Source organism: Solenopsis invicta, chromosome 7, assembly GCF_016802725.1.
Source record: "Solenopsis invicta isolate M01_SB chromosome 7, UNIL_Sinv_3.0, whole genome shotgun sequence".
Taxonomy (NCBI): domain Eukaryota; kingdom Metazoa; phylum Arthropoda; class Insecta; order Hymenoptera; family Formicidae; genus Solenopsis; species Solenopsis invicta.
Window position 1 is genome coordinate 2,484,878 of NC_052670.1, and position 16,346 is coordinate 2,501,223.

The window sequence follows — 16,346 nt, forward strand, 5'->3', positions numbered from 1 at the left end:
TGGGAGAGTCTGAAACGAGTATCGTAAGCGCGGCGAAGAAACTATAGTGAATTTCGTCTTGGGTGGTCCAGGATCGGCAGCGGGCCCTGTCGCGTCCCCGCGCCGCGCGAGCCACCTCGTCGGACGAGGGGGCTTCCCCCGGGCCCCGCTGCAACCACCGACGCGAACGACGGGCCCCCGTCCCGTACCCCACTACCCGACGGCGGCACTACGCGAGGCGAAAGGCCACTCCTGAAGCTATATCGTAGCCGCTACCAGCCGCGAGTGGAACGCGGCTCTGGGACGAGAGACGGCCTGCCGTGCTCATTTGTATGTCTGTAATTAGATAGCCACCCCCTAATACGATCCCCGCGCGAGTGTTATTATTTCCAGCCACGAAGAACGCCGCGCCGCGCCGCGCCGCGCCGGTCCCCTCCTCTGCGAGGAACCTCGAGTCGAAACTTCTTGGTCTCGTCGATCTTCCTGCGGCCCGAAAAAGATAATCCGTCGCACGGTTGCCGTTCCTTCATCGCGGGACCGAAATGCACAGCTGTTGCAAACAAGGAATTCTCGCGAGACACGATATACGAAGGCAGGATGAAATAATTTGAAATCGCTTCACTCGAGATGTTTTACAGTGATCTTTGCGCACTCGTACTCTTCTACATTTGGACATTTAATAATTAATATCAGACTCACCTTAATTTGTATTCTTCGAGATTCGTTGAGATGCTTCTGCTACTTTCCCTGTGTAGAACTCTGGAACAAACATTTTACACGTTATGAGATGAAGAAAAATATGTTACGTTCGTGACAAAAATTTCAGCTGATAATTTTTGATAAATTGTACAATCGTTTAACTTCCATCAGATGCGGTGGTTCCGCCAAGTTCCTAATAACTACCAATCTAAATGACGAATGAGTTAAATGTACGTTGCGCATTCTTCACAACGTTTATTACTAAAGAAAATTACATATAATAACGGAATCATCTGGCAAGTTTATTTATTATTCAATTTTGTTTGCGCATGAAAATAATTACAACTATGATTGTTAATTTCAGCTTATCTGAATGACAAATGGAAGCAGATTACCTTTTTATTTTTAACATTTCGTTGCCTAATGTGTAAGGTAAAACATGATGAAATGTTGCACCGTTTGCTTTAAAAGTACAATAATTAAATAGTTGTTGAAAATAAAATTAAATACTTTATAAAGCTCACTTTGGACAATTTGTAATTCAAATCAATATACAATTCTATTTGTAAACTGGGAGAAAAAATATCTTAAACTTGAAAACATTTACCTAACACAAAAAAATTATTTACGCGTTTTAATAACTTATTTACTTGCAGAGAGTCAAGTTAAAAATTTCTTAATTAAAATATTTATACAAATAAAATGAAATAATTTTTAATCAAATATATTTTTTCTTGCAGTTTCAGAAAATATTTACTAGATCATTTTTACATTCAAGATAATTAAATTTTTTTAAGAAAACAATTTCATTAAGTTTAATAATATTATTGGCTTATTTGTAAAATCATTATTTAAATATAAAAAAATGTAATAATACAAAATTATACACACAAAAAAATGAATTCTTAATTCATGTATATTTTTATACTTAAATGCTATTTGTTTTCATTTAAGTATGAAAAATGCTCTCTTCAATTACAATTGTTCACTTGCATCGATAATAAATATATCTGTGCGAAGTATATTTTATTCTTGAGATCATATTTTTGTTTCTAATATCATATTATTCTTATGACAAGCTCAATCACATTACTTGAAAGCTATTTATTTTTGGATTAAGAATTACATATTTAAAAGTGCGATCTCGACTTATACTCGAAGCTCACTTGTTTCACGGGCAACAACTTCATGTTTCCAGCAAAAAATACGCCATTTCCTATTTTCGGCAAAAAAAACGCCACTTCCTGTTTCCGACAAAAAAACGCCACTTCCTGTTTCCGGCGAAAAAAACGTCACTTCCTGTTTCCGGCAAAAGCCATTTCCTGTTTCCGGCGAAAAAACGCCACTTCCTGTTTGCGACGAAAAAACGTCACTTCCTGTTTCCGGCAAAAAAAACGCCACTTCCTGTTTTCGGCGAAAAAAAGTGCAACTTCCTGTTTCCGGCTGAGTTTTTTTCACTGCGCGAGACTACCGCAATGACTCTTAGGGTCTTCTTGCGTCGCACTGCATTACATACAACGCATTTGCAGAGTTAAATTAAAAAATTTAAATTTAAATTAAATAATAACTTAAATTAATTTTAAATGATTTAATTTTCAACTTTAACTAGTTATTTTTTAAACACATGAACTTTAATTTATTAACTTTTTAGCAAAGTTAAAAATTTATTTGTATAAAAAACGGTTGTAAAATAAAAATTTTTAAAGCAAAGAGAATAATGAAAAGAAATAAAGCGTTTTTGTGTGTTAAAAAATAAGTTTCTCCTATAAGTATAATTCTATGCGTCACGTATTTTTACGTTTCTATACGTATTCTACTATATATTTTACATTATATACATATATTAGAATGTGTTTTTTCTAACTCTTTGAATATATTTCGTATTATGTGGAGCACATAAAATTATAAATATTTTTACATTTTGATACGAATTCGAGATCGTGAATTTAATATACTAATTTCTTCGATATGCAAAATACATTTTCTCTCTTTCTCCTGCGAGATACGAGATATATAATATTTCAATCACTTGTATTTACATCGAGAGAGCGACAAGAATTTATTTGCGCTAGTCAAATGATTCAGTAATAAAGCGCGAGTCGTAGGGGAATTAGATTACCGCGGCCTACAAACAATAGGATTCAATTAAACGGCGTAAAAATGGAAGTCGGCCAGTCACACGGCCGGCGTATACGCGTCACAAACGAGGGGTCGTAGGTGATAATTTACGATGCCCCGCGCGATCCCCCACTTGTCGGATTAATAGAGGGTTAATTTAGGCGAGTATCCCGACGCGCCTGTTATCTCCCACGCAGTATTTGCACAGCTCATCCCAAATCGTACGTATCTCCCCCATCGGCCGCATAATTATTGCCGCAACGGCCGTCACGCTCGTGGTTGTGAATTTTGAATTCCCGACGAGGCGTGTAATCGACGCGCGTTGTTGTACGCGGCTATCACCGCGGGGATTTTCAAATATTGGACCTTCCTCCTCCCGTCTCCGTATTTTCGCGTTGTTATTGCCCTTGTTATTGTCGTTCTATCGCGCACAACGGGCGAACTTGGCGTAAACAATTGCGCTTATTGATTACGCGTTCCAATGCAATTTTTTCGATTTATCTTTTCATTACCGACGCTAATGGATCGTTTCGCCGCGGGCGCGGCGTTAAAAATGTTCAAATTACATTTCGGAGTGATGCAAAACGATCGAATCACGTGTGTCGTTCGTTCACGTCCGCGGATACGACGAACGCAGTCGTTCACTCGAGTAACTTACTCGGAGCAACGTCGCTGCCTCCGCGCGGACCGGCTTGTTATTGGCTCCCGTCGTGCCAACGCAAACACAGATGGCTCGATTATTTCGTGCGGCGAGTAAATGAGAAATCGCGCGAGATCTGCGGGCCGTCCGTGCGGACGCTCGTTGCTCCGAGCGACGAGGCCCGTTTGCATGGGGGGAATCGCGAGCGATTTACGAACGACGGGCACAGCGGTCGTCTCGACTACGCACATCGCGTAACGACCGCCTCTAATCGATGATTAGAAGCTACCGTTCGTGTCGGCCGTAGCCAGCACGCCGATCGTTTCGTCGTACAGCCGTTCGCGCCGGATCATCATGCCACGTATACCTGAATCATCACGCACTCTGATAATTACGTAGGGTGTGTCCTAGAAAGAAGATGGGCAATAATCGCAGATCTTTTTCGGCTACTTGAAAGTTATTCTTTTTTTTTTGTGTGTATTTACATTATGATCTCCGCGAACCAACTTTGCTTGCTTAAGATTGGTTGTTCCATTTTCGAATAAACTGTGATGAATTATCTAATGAATAAATGTCTATGTCTACACGTTCATTATGTGTCTGTGTATAGACATAGACATTTATCCATTACATAATTTATCACATAATTTACATGAAGATAAAACAAGCGGCTCTTAGACAAATTAATAATTGGTAAATAGTTGTGTTTTTTAAAGAACTTTTGGGATTTAAAAAATCTGAAAAAATTCTGGTACACTTAACATTTACGTATACGATTTACGTATACGATTGCACAATTGTATGAAAAAATGTTTTTTTACTTTGTTTTACATGTTCAAATTTCAGGCAAAATCGGGAAAATCGTTTGGATCAATGTGATTCAAGTTAATCTACAGAGGATCAACATTTTATGCGTCCATTTGAGTATATTTTTTAAGGATGAAAAAAAAGTCTTGTATTATTTGCAACACTCTATAAAAATGTTAATGGTTGTCACGAACCAATTATATCTCTTTTTGTGTAACTAAATAATTGTTGAAGCAACCGAATGTTTAGTTTTTCAACAAATTGTTTTCTCATTGCACATAGCAATAACAATTTGATCCTAAGCATTCTTGAGATCAATTAAAAAAATTATACGTACCATTATTTCTGTAGGAAAATTAAACCGGAAGGTCTATTACTAATAAAATCAGATATATTTTTAGGGCACTCGGCATGGCACGCGTATCTATTCGTACGCGAAAGTACCACGAGTAATAGTCTCCGTTTAATTAATGCGCGCTATCAACTTAATTGTCGCTTCTGAGATACATGCGCGTACATCGTTTTCACGTCGAGGAGGAACGTCGTTACGCCAGCTGTGTAGACGCGGGCAATTTCCACGGTAAACAATTCCAGCTACTTTTTCGCGGCGTAATACCTCGCTCTCGCGTTTACGTGGTGCTTTAGCAGGATGGTCGTGTACGCGCGGCGCAGTGCGGCGCAGCGCGGCATGGCGCAGCAGCGCCGCGAGGGAAAACGCCGATGCGCTCATGAGATTCGTTAGTCAACAGACTTGACGACTGCCTTCCGAGACGCTTGCCGTTAAGTACGTACACAAGTTATAACGAAGACGTTCCAAGGCTGGAGTCTGCGTTTAAAAGGTCCAATTGTTAGGAAGAAGTTTCATCGCGATTAATTCGCTCTTTTTCCTTTTTTTTCAGAATAAGTCGACATTTTTAAAAATAAATTGCTGCTTATAAAATTATTCTGCTATTTTAAAAATGTTTCTCATGCTCATTTTTATTAGTATAGATTAAGTATAATCTCAGGTTGATTTAGTTTTAATTTTTTTTAGTTTTAAGAATTAGAAAAAAATATAGAATAAATTGATTTGAGATTAAATATTTACATCTTTATCGATCCTTATCTTATTATTGTTAATCGAGATTGAAGTTACTTTAACATTGAAAATGAACATCAAACAGTTAAGACGTTTTCTCTATCTAGCTCGTAAATCGTTAAGAAAGTCCACGAGTACCTTATCACGTGGCCTGTTGTTCCACTTGAGATTTCAGATCCCTGTTCCGCGGTGAATCAGGAAGAATATGACGTGATGGGAGAAATCGCGATGCTCGCGCGTGATGCATCTCATCCATCGGGTGTACGAATGTGTATGGTAATTACCGGAGCTCTTCTAATCGGTCAACGTCGTCGTGGGTTATTAATAAAGATGCAAGCCCGTGCTTGCTATCCGTCCGAGTTGCTATCCCATTTACGACAGGATCGGGTCGACGCCGATGTCTGCGCGCGGGTTTCATCCAGTCATAATCATTCATTCGGACATTAATATACGAGCGTATTAATTAATTCGGTTTCATCGCCGCGCACCGGTAGCGTGTTTGCCGCGGCCGGCGTTCCTCGGCGGCAACATTTCCTCGGAGACGCTTCCTCTTCGTGGGAGAGGTATCCGAGGCGATACATCTGCGTATGAAGTACGTGCGACGTAAGTCGTAACAAACATGATAAAAACTCGTTGACGCGCCGCCGCTACTGTACGAGTGCGATTTTTCACGTTTTTTTTATCGCCGTTTTTATCAAACGTATCGCCGTGTATACGACTTTTTATCCGACGAATCGGCGAGGAGAAATCTCATTAAGCTCGGCGCGATTAAATCTAACGTGGCAGGTGTCACACAAGGATCGGCGATCCCTTGCCTTTTTTACCTCCGAGATCCCGTCAGAGGTCTCGGGACCCGCGGAATGACGCTCGGAATTGTGAACGCGTATAATGTAGATCCTTTACCTACTTGCCGCATCGCGAATTCAATTCCATTAGCGTCAAAGAAGCGGGCCAGCCAAAAGAACGACGCTAATTTTCTGTCGTTAAGAGCGGCGATACTTCGCAAAGTGACACGAGATACCTCGCGTTACCGACGACAGGAGACAGTTGGCGAGAATTCGGTCGAGACGGGGAGGAAGTAAAAAGGACCTGGTGCGGGGCACGATGCGGCGAAAACGCGTACAGTAACGGTATCGACAATAACGTTATTACGTAATTTGTGCGTTAAAACTAAACCGACGACGCTCAGGCGAATGCTGAATTAACGAGGTAATTCGTTTGGTATGTATGCGCGACGGTGGAAGAAGTCGTTCGCGATTAAACAACCGTGCTAAAAGCGGGATGAAACGAGTAGCGTGAGTGAAAACTCGTCCGCAGTTATGAATACGTTCATGAAGACACACAGGGACGGGCGTTATATGGAAATTAATAAAATATTATTTTTCACGTAAATCAGAAGGCAAAGATATACGTTCTGTGTAAATAACGGTCAATAGAATTTTAGTAGAAAATATACTTCGTAGCATTACGTAATTTATTATTAATAAAATATGATAAAGATAATATTATTTAAATAATGTTATATAAAATATAAAGATTTATTAGTAAAATCATTAAGATCAATAAATTATTTTTTAAACAAAATATAATAATTTATTGTTAGTACAATATAAAGATTAAGGTCTATAAAATATTAAGATTTATTGCTAAAATGTAAATAAAGACAGATATGTCAAATTAAAATTTTAATCTAAAATTTTAATGTAATAAGAGTTCAGGTTCAACTGTTAGAGGACCGAGAGCCTTATTTCTAAAAAAATTTCTAAAAAAAATATACGAAAATACATACTATAGTATACACTGAAGAAAAAGTTACTTCCGTTCAAATCACTTTCTTGATTTAAATAAATATTAGTTAGTATAAAATAATTTATTTTTAAGTTTAGGAAATATTTTTTAAATCGAGAAAATGATGTTGAAATAAATATTTATATTTATTTGAAAAATTTTTTTTAATGTACGTTACATTACGTGACGTAGATTGAAAAGAATTCTTTTGAGAGACGTCATCTTCACGCTGCAAAAAAATCACAATCCGTCCCTGCGCAAGTGCTGATGCGCCGATACGTTCCTGCAGACAGGATTCAAGGCGGAAAAGTTGCTAATTGGAAGATTCTGCCTTGGACATTGTCGCGTCAACTCTTGCACGAAGGACATATTTCAAGGCTGTGTGTTTCGATAACAAGATTCTTAATAATCGAAGTGTAACTTTGTCAAATTATCCCTGCGAGGCTTAATTAAAATTTATATACTGCCATCTTTTCGAGCCGTTTTAATATTATTCCCGGACGAACTTCCCTTCTCGTAATGGTATTTAAATTACAGCACGCTTCCATGCTGGATATAAACTCCGGGATACGTTTCATTTGTAACAGTTAATATCGTTAGTTTAATTACTCTTTGTTTTAATTTAAAAACACGATACAGTTTGAAAAAAGAGAGTCTGCCCGTCGTAAAAAGCATATAATTACAAACACGAGATGTCACTCGTTTAAACAGATTTTTGGCGTTGTAATATCGTTCGAACGGCTCTTCATAATCTTTGAAGAATGATGCAAATGACTTATCATCAACGTAATTTAATACCCAACCCATCACGACGTTGAACCCTCAATATCTGCCAACGAGACTGTCAGGTCAAAGGAGTCATCTGCGAGGCGTCTCGCGTGCCCTCGGCGGAGCTCGCATAGGGCCCGTGGGATCATTTCAGCGGTGTTTCCGGCTTACTTTTCCTCGCGCTAATCGGCCCCACGCTGTGCCTCAACCGCGAATGGCGCCGCGCCCGACGTAAAGTCGCGGGGTCGTCGTAAATTTTTCCCCCTTTTTTCTCCTTGGTATCCCTGAGCGCGCGACTTCACGCGGCGACGCGTATACGGCTTTCCACGGCTGACAAATCGACACCGGCCGGCATTTCCATCGACGTTTTTTGCCAAGCCCGCCGCCGCTGCCGATGGCATGGGTGGTCTCAGCCTTCTCCGCGGGACCCCTTCGAACTCCTTCGTCGTCCGCGTGAGCGTGAGGTCTTCCCCTCTGCCGCGCCCGCGCGTTCATTACGATTTTATGCCGGTCGCGAGACGGAGGGAGACGAAGGAGGGCATAAAGGGTGCCTGTCACAGCGCCGGGAATCGTTTATGGGAGATTATGGGACACCGCGTCGCGCGGAGGGGTTGGCGAAGAGATTTTATCCCGCCTTTAAGCGAGGGCAACAAATGCCGTGGCACGTTCGATCAACCGACGCCTCACGCCGCCGCCGTAGCCGCCGCCGCGCCGCAACGTGTCTGCTCGTCGACGGCCGACCGGGCGACTCCGACTCCGGTAATTTGCATTTCCGAGCCCTGAGATGATCGCCGAGCTGTATCACCGAATAACGTTAAGGAAAGGACCGTCGCCGACCTGCGAGTTAAGCTCGAGGGTAGACGCGCGCTACACCTTTATTTATTCAAGACGTAGACGCGCGCGATCGCACGAGTAATGAGCCATTTAATTAAACATGAGTAATTTCTTTGTCTTTCGACGTGACACGTGTAAGACGATACATACACCAAGGTTTAATCTTTTAGGCTTTAACGGTATACGTACGTCTCATCAAGTATTCAAGAGTGTAGCTATCATATAGAGAACACGTAACCCTTCGACTGGGGTGTAACCGGCTCAGACAAACAAACTTTCATTCGTCAACATTTAACTCAATTAAACGGCACGCCATTACGAGCGCGGTGGTGAGCAAGAAACGTATAATAGCACGATGGACGTGCTCTCTTCCACGAAGCTCATCTCGCTCGAAGAAAGAATCGTACGGCTTGTGAACTTCGCTCGTCAGAAAAGATTCTGCGGTGGGGAGGAAGGGGGAGGGGGAGGACGCGTTGGCATTTTTGAGAATTCGAGTACTAAATAAAACATCACTCGGCAATGCCTCCGGTTGCCTCTTTCCTGCCTCTCCCCCTTCGCCTTCACGCTGACCAAAGGGACTAGTCGTTAGTACGTCCGACGTGTACGTCTCGCGTACACGATCTGGTTCTCGTAGTTCCCCGCACCTCCCGCCTCTCTTCGTCCTGCCTGTCGGCCTCTCTTCGTCCTGCCTGTCGTGATCTTCTTCTTCTTCTTCTTCTTCTTCTTCTTCTTCGTCGTCGTCGTCGTTGTCGTCTTCGGCCGCCATCGCGTCGTCTCTTCTCTCCGGTGATAGAGAAGCAAACCGCAAGAGCGTCCATCACTGTCGTCGGCTACGACCGGGGCGACACGCAGTGCGCGCCCTCGCCGACGAGAAAAATCCCGCGAACGACGACGGAGAAGAAAGGAAAGGACAACGAAAGGATCGAGACCGGAGGGGGCGGCGCGCGAGAGACGATACCGCGAGATGCGCCTCACATTCCGCGGCCTTGTCCCGCCCGGTGTTTACAGAGGTAAACGCGAGCGCACGTGCGCACCGACGTGAATTGAATATCATGGCGCGCGGCTCGGGAAAGGGTTGTAAGTTGAACGGACACGATGATTGGCACTCGTGCGAAACGACAATGCTGCAATAGCTTCGATGGTGCAAGAACGGTGGCGGCCGGAGAACGCGGCGGATTGTTCGCACTCCAATATTTGGCTTTCATTTGCACGAAAAGTTAAAAAAAAAATTGTCAATATGAGCACAAAAGACCGAGATGGCATTGTTGGCAAAATAATTTGTGAGTTTCGAAAAAAAAAAAAAATAAATTAGACGGAAACCAACAACGAAAAGAAAGAGAGTAAAGGAAATTCATAGTTTATTCCACGCTTCGCGAAACGATAGTCGTACAACGTTGAGTGCGAATGTGCAACAAATGACCGGTTGTCCCTCTATTGCGGCTTCCTTTCCATTTCACATCGATAGGATCTATTGATCGGACGTATAGGTATACATTACGTACAATGCCAGCTTAGATCGGCGGCTCGCTTCGATCCGGTACACCGTCTCGCGTCACGGCAAAAATAGCCGCGCCAGATGGGTCGAACCGATATCGGGAAAGATATCGCGCGCGCGAGGTTCGCCCTGGTCTGATTTGAATAACAAAACGCTACATGTCTTTGCGGCTGTCACGTATCGAGAGAAGGAGGTATGCGACGCGTTAACGGAGAAACGATCCTTCCGGATGAAAGTCTATCGAGGTCCCGCAGTTGCCGTAGTAAATATATAAATTCCTCATCGTAAAAGAATGCATAAAGAATCCAATCGAACACTAAAGACAAGGAAATGGAAATTATTGAATGATTGCAATTTCTCAAGTAGTTAAAGATAAGTTTTCGCTGATATTTCTTGTGTGATTTTATTGTATATACATGTTCAAATTCAAACTGTGCGTCGAATAAAATTTCGGTCTTGAAACACAGTTTCAAATTGAACAAGAATAATACAATATTAAATCGTTAACCAATTTAATTTAGGCATTGGTAGGATGCTAATAAGAATTTCTTCCCCATTAATATTGTAAAGAATATTATCTTCGTTAACGAAGATATATGACCGAACACATACTAAGATTCATTTTTTAATAAGTTTTTTGTACATATTGATCTTTTTGCGCACATGTGTGTGAGTGTATTTCTGTTATTATTTATAATTTCTTAATAAGCCCTTAATGTAATAATTAATAATTTTTAAATAATTAAAAAAAATAATTTTTACTAAAAATTATTAATCATTACATTAACAGATTATTAAGAAATTATATGTAAAACGCTTCAATCTATAATTATTATATTTGTCAACTGGTTCTATGTAAAATAAAACATAAATTTTCTGGTAAAATTATTATAACGATTTATAATAAACCCATTTTTTTTTAGATTGTCAACAAGCACTACTGTGAATTTTAATTTTAATTTTATGATCAATTGTCAAGGTAGATATACGTTTTCAGGAGCTAAATGTGCATTGTAAATACGAGTCTGGGGCATTGAACAGTACAAAGTGGTTGGAAGTGATTTAAGGTGAATGTGGGTAACAAGTAGTGAGAGCGGGGCATCACCATGGGAACCGATATCGATTGTTGAGAGGGGCAAACGGCGCCGATAAATGCGAACGGTGCGAAATCACGTTCCTTCTTTTTTTTTATTTTTCAATCTCTCTTTAAAACAGCAATATCAAGTAATTCAATCCGCCGTCACTCTGATCCAATTACCCGCTGTCGTCTACTCGTACCGAACATTTATTTTTTTTTTGTTTTTTTTTTCGAGGCGAGATAAAGCAGATTCTCGAACAGAAACTTTTGTCCGTAGAATCGATCGACTTTGATGGTGCTATCGTATTTTGTAATTTGCGTTCGACGGTCGGAGTGTTTATTCAACGTTCAATTAATTATCTACGAAGTGGTTGGTTGCGTGCGAATCCCAAGACGCGATACCAGGTGTAAGTGTGTAATTTCTGAAGTGCAATATGTCAGTTATAATTTAAGCGTACGTCGGATAGCCGTCGGGCAGTATATATACGCTCCTGCGCTCTCTTCCTGCAATTGTATACTCAAATCAAATAAAGTGGGAGAGAGTGAAGTAGCGCGATGTTATCGCGCGCACCGTGGCGAACCAATTACCGGCGCGCTCCTTAATTTACGATCGTCAAATTAACCGGCGAGCTCTAAACGATAACAACCACGATGGATCGTTCATCCATCGCGATGCGGACAATTCCGTCCGCTCTCTCCCCTTCCGGACGCTTGAATTTCATCGTCATAAAAGGGGGTGGAAAGCGCGATTCATTACGTTTCCGTGGAGCACCCTTGGGAGGGGGGATGTCTCCCCCGCCCGTGTGCCTCGCCTCGCTCCAAGAAAATCAATTCAACGCTCAGAATAAAAGATAAGGCGAGAGGGCAGGCACTAGGCTAATGTATCAATCATTCTGTTTACGTAACCTCTGACACGTGTTCGTCGAACGCAGATGCTCGAGCTGTATGCGTGTACGTACGTGTACGATGCGCGCGCGCGCGCGCGCACGTGTACATCGAGAGAAGCGGAAGAGCCGTGTTGTAAGCCACGGCCACACTAACCCCCGCGGAATCAATAAGCCTATGCTCTCTCGCGCCCTCCCTCCTCTTCGGCCCTTCGGGATTCTCTCTCCTCGTTTGACCCTCCCTTTAACCCCTCTTAGTCTCCCTCGCGCTTTCACGCGGCGCCCATCTTTCCGCGCCTTTTCACAAACCAAGTCGTTTTCTCTCTTCCCCGTACGTCCTTCCGCTCCATCGCCCCCCTCCCCCCTCGCGATAGTCGAATCAGTTTCTTCGTTCTCCCGTCCCCATCTCTCGCCCCCTCGCGAATCCGCATCGCCACCCTTCGACACTTCCATGGCTGACGGCGGCTTTCCGGATACTTTTGAGAAGGGGAACAGAAGAGCGTATCCGTGAAAACGATTCTCGAGGAATTTCCGCAACGCGTTGACAAAATGCGCCTTGCGGATTCGACACGTCCACGGCGAGCGAGCGATCATCGAGATAAATTGAATTTTCATTTATTTCCTAATTGTTTCCTGAAAGTTTTAGAAAGAGCTCTCAACTCCTATAAGCTCGTAATATTATTTGTATATTAAATAATATCCCCAAAATATTAATAAAAAATGATTATATGTCCATGCCTAATAATATTATATGAATATTATTATATTAAGAAATAAATAATATTATTTAATATTTCAATGTTTTAATAGTTTAAATTATCGGAAATATTATAATTTTTTAATGTAATTATAGAATTTATGAATATTTTTTATGCATAATAATTCACATTGATTTTTGATATATTGTGAATAATATTTGTAGAACATTTTCATAATATTCTACGGATATTGAAGAAATGTACCACGAATATTATGTAAAAACGAACATATAACATTCCCATAATATTAAAATAATATTGTCGAAATATTATTTTAATATTATTTTAATTTTTAATAATATTTGTATAAAATTTTCTAGAAATATCGTGTGCTTATAGGGACATTGAAAAGAAAACGATTTCCCTTTGAAACTACTTTCTAAAATTAAATCGCAAGGATATCGGCCCTTGGATCACGCAATTCAATTTTTAGAGGAAGAGAAGGTATTCAATTTGACGATATTTATCTGTGTATTTAAACTTGTTTATTCACTTGAACTTCGTTTCTCATCAAGTCTTGTTTTCTCCCCCACGTTAAACGTTTAAATATTTACGGAAGCGCGAAGCGAGATAAGCTGGCAGAAGCAAAACGCGAAGACTCCTCGCACACAAGAGTGAAGTTCCGGCGAGATCGACGCGATCACGGGTCTATCCGTTCATCTCTCCCCTCATAATGAGGTAACGGCGGCGCGCGATACGAGGAGGATCGTTCAATCTCCGCGAAAGCGCGGGAGTCCCGGCTCTCCCTCCCGGCGCGGCGCGGCGCGGCGCAGTGGATTTCGTCGAAAAAGCACCGAGAGCGAACGTTCACCGATGCGGACCGATCGGATAAACCGATACGGCGGAATGTGTTTTCGTTGGATTCTCGATTCCCCGGACGGCCGAGGGCGAGCCGCGTTCTCCATTCATTAAGGCGCGCGGCGCTTATCGGATCTTTCTTACCGCGATGAAGGCGCTTTCCGCCTGGCCGCGCCGAGGTGTTACGGTTCACGTTTAATTAGGAGTAACGCGCTGGAATGAATAAGTTAATTAAATGGCGTCGGACGACGCCCGGTTGAGACGCGGAAGAAAAAGGACGCGCGAGCGCGCAGCTTTGAGTCTCGGAGATCGGTGGGGAAAGACAAGTTTGCAGTTTAGAGCCAAACGTCTCTTAATCACGCCGCGCGAGATCTCACCGTCAGATGCACGCGCGTGGGATTTCATCGCGGCGTTTATGAGGCGAGTGTTGCTTAGTATTTTCACTTCCGATGATCTAGTAAATGTTTTTACATTTTATTAGGATGATTCTGTCTTCGGATTCGCGCGATAAATCTACATATATGGTGTAAGATATTTTAGAGATATCACAATTTTTTTTTTTTTATTTAACAGCTGTGTGTGTTACGCTTAGAGAGACAGAATTACAAAGACAACAGTTATATAGAAATTGAATAGACGTGGAAAGGAATATGCTAAAGGCTTAATTTACGCCTCCAATAAGATGCAAGGTATTATAAATAATCGTTTATAATAATAATAGTTATTGTTAAAGTGGAGATTTATTGGAGGAGATATGAGATGTTATACATGTAAAGGCAAAATGTAATATAGAGCAGCGTGTCAAGAAATGGAGAATGATGCTGCTTATAAGCCTAGATCTTTGATAAAATTAATATAATAGAATAAATGTAATGAATAAAATTGATAAAATTAATATATCGGAAATCGTCAGATGTTTTGTTCGCAAAATCGTCGCGGTTTAGAAAAATAAAGGGAAGAGTTGCCGAATGCGCATCTTAATTTATTTTTTATTATATTTCCCTTTGTATGTTATTGATTTGTGCACAAATAAACGTTGGAAGTTGCAGCTTGACATTTAAAGTACCTATTATTATAACAATATTTAAATTTTTATCATAAATGAACAAGTTCATTTATTGTAAACCTTTTTGTAATTTACTCTAAAAAGTATGCTTTAGGCAACCAATTGTTTAAATCGTACCTGGGAGTTTCTTAAATCGCTAAATGCATCGCTTTTGGTAATATTTATTCATTAACCTTTTCTCACTCGTTGCCCTGTTGCAACAATCTTCAGATTCATCCAAACGTCAAACTAAAAACAATGCAACAACATTTCAGTTTCTTCAAAACCGTTATGTGAATGTAAAATATTCTATAATAAATCTTGTTTTATGAAAATATAAAAATTTAATAAAAAATTGCATGATTACGTTATTATCATAACGTAATCTACATAAACTGATAAAAAATTCACATCAGTTATACCGATGATTTTTTCAAGTGTCGTAAGTATGCACAAAACAAAATGTGATCTGCTAAATTTTTGTCTATATAACTTACTTATTTCTTATTTGTTACATATAATATTCTTATCACTGAATGTTGCTTATATTAAGCAAAAATATGAAACATTGAGGTACGATTTAGGCGACTGGTAACTCGGTAGCTCTCCCCATGCGCTGTGCAATAAATATCGCGAAATCTTGGCGTACAATCATATCTCGGGGATTTCGTTTCGCCGGCTACCGTGGCGAGCCGAATCGTCGCGGCGCGATGCAACGATGCACGATGCAGCGACGCGATCGCCTTGCGATTCCCTCCTACGGATCGCATCCGAGCGCGCGGCGCGAGTTCTCCGCGAGCGCTTTTCTGCACGCCTCACGTGTGTGCGATCGCTCGCGTGACTCCCTCTCTCAGTCTTCCTCGCGCCCTACCACCCTCATTATTGCCCTCTGCCTCCGTCGCTCGCTACGTGGCCCGTCCGTCCGTCCGTCCGTCCGTCCGCGCCGCCGATCGAAATAACGAGCGAACGACCGCGCCGATCGCAACCCCGTAGTCAAGTACGCGCGGTAACGTGTCCGATCGCGCGCATAGCCGTGTCTGTGGAAACTTGCGTCACGAAAATGCGCGCAAATACGCCGGCGGGGAAACATGGCGGAATTAATTGCGCATTACGAGCGGCCCTTGCGCGAACCTGCACTTACGCCGGTCGATCGAGACGCAACGCTCGTCTGGGGAACCGTATTAACGCCCGTCGAGAATGTACACGTCTTTATGATAAGGAAATACCGCGCTATCGTTAGCGAACGTGCCGTCGATCAGGGGCGTGTTCTTATCCGATTTTAACTATTTTGAAATTCTGTTAAAAGAAAACATATTTAATAGAGAAGTTCGATCGATATCTAAAGACGCAACAATCATAAGCAATCGAAATGCCTTATCACGGTTAGTTTTTAGTGCTGATTAATTGCGTAATTTTATATTACCTTTTTAAATTCATGAAACGCATGAATAAATTTTCGGTCTTAAAACACAGTTCTAAGTTGAATAAGAAATAATAATATGTTATTAAATTAAAAGTCAATTTAATAATCAATGATGCTAACAAGCATCTACTGAAGCAATGATAGCAATGAGAAC

At 41.4% G+C, this 16,346-nt stretch overlaps 1 long non-coding RNA gene across 1 annotated transcript in view; it reads right to left on the bottom strand.

Annotated features, from left to right (window-relative positions):
- Positions 1-340: 340 nt before the first annotated feature.
- Positions 341-16,346, bottom strand: part of LOC105199956 — a 76,453-nt gene continuing 60,447 nt past the window's right edge. The window contains exon 3 of the long non-coding RNA XR_003268216.2: positions 341-738. This is a non-coding gene — a long non-coding RNA (uncharacterized LOC105199956). The remainder of the gene's footprint in view (positions 739-16,346) is intronic.